Source organism: Morone saxatilis, unplaced genomic scaffold (genome assembly GCF_004916995.1).
Source record: "Morone saxatilis isolate NCDOM2014 unplaced genomic scaffold, NCSU_SB_2.0 Contig21, whole genome shotgun sequence".
Lineage (NCBI taxonomy): Eukaryota > Metazoa > Chordata > Actinopteri > Moronidae > Morone > Morone saxatilis.
The window spans coordinates 21,496,927-21,502,371 of record NW_023339774.1 but is presented as its reverse complement, the minus strand read 5'-3'; the positions used below and the strand labels follow the sequence as shown (position 1 = coordinate 21,502,371).

The 5,445-nt window shown below is 41.5% G+C and overlaps 1 protein-coding gene across 1 annotated transcript in view; it reads right to left on the bottom strand.

Annotated features, from left to right (window-relative positions):
• Positions 1-4,917, bottom strand: part of zmiz2 (zinc finger, MIZ-type containing 2) — a gene marked incomplete in the record, with an annotated part of 28,046 nt that extends 23,129 nt beyond the window's left edge. The window contains 2 exon segments of the mRNA XM_035668366.1: positions 4,135-4,378; positions 4,459-4,917.
• Positions 4,918-5,445: the final 528 nt, after the last annotated feature.

Here is a 5,445-nt window from a genome sequence, read left to right as displayed (position 1 = left end):
ATCAACCTGTTAGTGTTGTTGTGTGTATTTATTTAATTAATGGAAATCTAATCATGTGAGCGAGCCTTTTAGGAAGTCTAATTCAGTCATAACATCATTCGACCGTGGTTTAGCATGGCAGCATCGTCTGAGGTACTGAAGTGTAACAGTGTTACGAGACCTGAGTTTTTATGGTCTACTGAAAGTCGCAGCTGTTTTGAATTATTTCCCTGTCGAGGCACCGTAAACTGTGTATCTGGTGATGTTGACGCTGTTTTTGGAGTAATTTAACAGCTAATTCTTGCATGCGTCTGTGTTCGCCGTGGTCTGTCTGTAAGACGGTCAGTCTTGCTATAAGTCTATTAAATGTATTCCGTTGTATACATAACCCTAGTTGCTGAGTACTACGTCATCTGTGAGGTTTCAGCCTATCATTGCTCTCCAGTTTGGTGGTTCTCTGTACAGGTTTTACCTTGTCTCTTGATAAGAGTGCTCCTCCAAGATAATCACTGAAAGCAGCGTATAAGCAGATTTCAGCTGTTGAGTCTTTATAAGGACGTTTAACCACTGGTTTTTGCCTCCGACACAACAAGGGTCTCCTATTTAAAACTGTATACATGCTTGCCTTTACATATGTAATAGTCATTAAAATGTCTCGATTTTGTTTGAAACCAGGATAACGTCCACAAAGCACATTATGTTTTACTAGTCAGCTTGAGATAGGCTTGGATTGCAAGCACCTGCACAAAGAAACTGATAGCAAACAATTAGAAAATAATGATTTATAATTAATGATTCTTTACCATTTCATGTTGCTAATCTCGTGGTTGCCGACTTTTTGGGTCATCGGTAAGTTTAGCCGCGAGTTCCGTTGAGGCTGCATTTAATGCTTCTAAACGTATTTCATAGTTTCACTGATATTTAAACTGGTTGCTATACATAGTGTGTTATTACCAGGTTTTTTATAGGACTGTGTGGGTCAGTTTGTTATCATGGTTCATTTGCTACCAACACTAGTAGTAATCCGTGACATCTCAGCTGTCGATTTTTATGTCATTGAGCTTATCAGATGAGATCGAAGTCTGACAGTATATGTTTTTTTATACATATCTTTCACAATTTTAATTATCATACTTTACGTCGTTATATTAGGATGTCTCAGTTGGATGAGTATTGTCTATTCTTCATATGAAATGTATGATTATTCACTCGTGGACAACTAACAATTCAATTGATTTTTACGCTGTTAGAGGTTGTTTATTATCTAGCTAGGTTAGGGATGACGGTGGTTCGTTGCTTCTGGCTGGTTAGTCTCTCTATAGTTGTTTGCGTTACGTTAGCTCCATAATCAGATCTAAGCAAACATTTGGATGGGATTTTTTTAGGGTATGTTGGTTGGCTTAGGTGTTGAGTTGTTATTTTGCTTGTTGTGTGTGTGTTGTGTGTGTGTGTGTGTGTGGGTTGCATGGTTAGGTGTCTGTGGACTGGTGTTTTGTATAGTGGCATGACGTGTGTGTTTTTGTTGGGATTTTGTTATAAGTGTTGGTGTGTGTTTTGAGTTGCTGATGGCTGGATTCAGCTGTGTTGTTTGTGTTGTGTTGGGTGTGTTGTGGGGTATTGGTTGTGTGTCTTTGTTGAGATGTTATGTGTGGGCTCGGGTGTTTTGGAGGTGTGGGGTGTTTATGGTGTTATGTGGCTGTAGTTGTGTGTTCAGGCGTTTTTGTTTTCGTGGTTTGTGTGTTTTTGTTTTTGGGCTTTGGTGTGGTTTATTTGTGTTGGGTGTTATTTTGTCATGTGTGTATTTCAGTTTTGGTGGGGTGGTGATTTTTCTTTTGTGTGGTTATTGCCGGTAGCAGTTTTTTGGTGTTTTCTGTTCTGTTGTTTTGTACTTTATGTTTGATCTTTGACTCTGGACTTGAAGGGTTCATGGAGCTTTTCTACTTACGACGCTGTTGGTGTGTTTTATGTGCGAGTTAAAAGTTGGAAACTAACTGATTGTTTCAAACCTTTTATTGTTTGTCTTTTACGCCATCGTATTTGTTGTATTATTATTTACCTTTGTTTTTATGCATGTCTGTTTTCATATATACTACGACGGAGTTATGTTTTTGATGGTCTCATTACTAAAGGAAAATAGGTAATTATAGAAGATGACGAGGTACAGATTATTGAAATTAGCGAATAAGATCGCAATAATTAGCTGAGAATAGAGGTGTGTGTTACAAGATGAGAACGAGATTTTTCTGCAAGTCCGCTAGTTGGTTCTTTCTTTTTCGAATTATATTATAAGACTTCAGTTCCGTTTGCTTATCGGAATCGTTTCAGTCCTGATTTACTGATATATTAATTTCTGATGCTGATCGTGTGAATGAAGTAATTATCACTTATTTGTGGACCTGATTGTATTTACTCGTGGAATATTATTAGACCTTCTCACAAAATGATTCAACTATTCCTCAATTTTATTACCGCTAGCGGGATAAGAGTTATCTATAATAAATATAATATTACGACTTTATTCTCGCAATATTACGACTTTATTCTCGCAATATTACGACTTTATTCTCGCAATATTACGACTTTATTCTCGCAATTTCCAAAAATTAGTCTGGACCTAACTCTGTGGTAAAATACTGATACCAGATACTGTTAATGCCTAAAAAAAAAACAAATTTTCCCAGTACTGAAGTCCTGACCCGCCCTGCTGTGGTTCTGATGAAGGGTTTAACCTGAGCCAGGCTCTACAGCAATGACACAGGCTTAGTATCTCCACTTCCTATAAGAAGTTACAGATAAATAACTAAGATACGTTAATCTGACACAAGCACCACTGATTGGGAATCAATTAATCAACCAACTGATTAATCAGCTAATAGCCTCAGCTGTAATTTAATATTTAATACTGCAGCACATTACTAGAAAGAGTGCAGCAGGTTCTTCGCTCTGACACAAAAGAGAGGAAAAAGCTTCTTATAATAAAACACCTTTTTCACCATCTTATATTAACAATAACGTCTAGAAAGTGAAAGCATTGGTCTGAATAAGCAAATCAGTGGTTGAAGGCCACTGCCGGATGAAAACACACCGTACAATACACACGCTTTAGGGTCGATCCACGGTGCACCTGCCTTTAATAAAAACACTAATTAAAGAGTCTCAATGGGACGGGAGATTACCCATTAATAGCCTCTTAAATACAGAAGAGCAGCAGTCATCACGAGAGGCTGATGTCAGTGGAAAGTATTTCTCCGAGGAACGAAGGGCTGCTCGTTGTAACGTGTGCCGGCATTAACTGTGGTAGTGTGAGCTACAGGTGCCTGATTAGACTGATCAGGATCAAGATCTGGGTCAATGAACGGGTTCAAACTCAACCGAGAAGAATCAAATATACAGAAGAGATGCAGCAATTAACCAATACGCTGACAACTGTTGAATTAATTGGCAACTAATTCTCAGATTTCAGCTTCTAAATTGTGGATATTTGTCTGGTGTATTTAGTCTTTTATGACAGGGAGCTGAATATCTTCAGGTTGTGGAACAACAAAAAGACATTTGGACCTTTTTCACCGTTTTATGGACCAAACAGCTTATCGATTAATGTAGAAAATGCTCCAAAAGACAGAGTCCAAACACTGACACCCTCCTTTATGTCACTTTACTGTGTGTGTCTGTAGTGACAGATACAACACAAGCTGCACGCAAAACCCCCAAAACATCTGGATGCTCTAAGAAACACCAGCAACCAGCACAAACCCTTCACCCTCTTTAAAGCACCTTCTCCTTAAACACTGACCCAAAGTCACTCAGCCGGGCTCCGAGCCAGGACAGCATGTTATTGTACCCATGATACCTCCAGGAAGTCATGGTCGAAGAGGGAAAAACAGGCACTGGCACATTGTGCAACACAGCAACATAACAAAAGGGGAATGAGAAGAAGCAGCAGCATGCATGTGCAGATAAAACATGTGAGATAATGTTTAAAAGATGCACAAAAGAAGATGCAAACCTGCAACAATACAAACAATCTGCAGCAGAACAGAACAAAGCATCTGAGCTGTAGAGGAGTGCAGCCTGTCTCTCTCTCTCTCTCTCTCTGTCTGTTAACCATCATCACTAAAAACAAAAAAAAAAAAGGAGAATATATTTCCAACCTACCTGAACGAGCTGCAGAACAAACGCAGTTAAAGTCGCAGTTCAAGCCTTTTTTGGAGCACAATAAGTGACCGATGACCCAGAAGGAGCTCGCTGGAGCAAAGTGAGCTGTGTCTGAGCCTGAAGTTGGACTTGTGTGTGCAGGTCTGCTCGGTGGAAGCTGATCTGGAAGCTGCTGAGGATCTTTAACACGCCTGCCTTAGCTCCCTTAGCTCCACTGCTAACTCTGTGTAACGTTGCCGTCCTCCTGCGTTACATTTGGGATGAGTACGTTACTTGGTGCCATAAAAGGGGCGGATAAGCACCGATTAGGCACCGGCTGCTTACCTTTTGCCTGCTCCGGTTACCGGACGATGAAGCTGCTCCGGTTGTTTGAGGCTACGTAGCATTAGCCTGCTAGTGTCGCAGTCGGCTAACCAGACGAGGCTGCTGATCCCCGGGTTGTCGAGCGATGTTACGATACTAATGACAGATTTTACCTCGGTTTCTTTCAGGTTCTCACATCCCAGACTGTTGAGGATTGATTCTACGTTTTAAAATATTATCATGCTGCTGTTATTGTGTAAAAAAAAAAAAAGAAAGAAAAGAAAGAAGAGTCAGTAAGAATCAGCTTTTCTTCTGGAGGGGAGCTGGTTGCAGTGTGTGTTTGTGTGTGTGTGCAACAACAACCTGGCAGCTCAGCACACCTTCCTCATTGCACAATGACCCTCTTATAATGTATTCATGAGATCACACAGGGCTAATGTCTCCCACAGAGAGGCTGTCCCCCCTCCTCCTCCTCCTCCTCCTCCTCCTGCAAGTCAGGCGGCTGACTGACTGCAGACCAGAGCAGCAGATCATTTTAGAGAAGAGAGGATGGAGGGAGGGAGGTGAGGGAGCGAGGAGGGAAGGAGGGAAGGAAGGAAGGAGGGAGGCTAGATCATGCAGAATGACGTCACCAGTAAATGATCACGTATGTATGATCCGTGCATGCAAACATGGTGTGTGTGTGTGTGTGTGTGTGTGTCTTCCTCTCTTAAAGCCATCAGTGCACCTGCTGTATATGTGTCACCTATCAGCAGACAGACAGACGGACAGAGAGACAGACAGGCGGTGTGGTGGTGTTTCAGGGCCCGGCAGCGAGTGTTTTGGAGTCATTAGAGGTGTCTGCAGTATCTTGCCAGAGGGCAGTGCAGCGTGGAGAATAAAAAAGTCCAACCTGCCTGTGTTTTTCAGACCTCTGTTGCCCTGGAAACAGGTGCCGAGATTTCCCATTTCTTCATTTTTTCTCTCTCTCTACGCTATCCATATCACTCCCCACCGCCGCCGCCACCT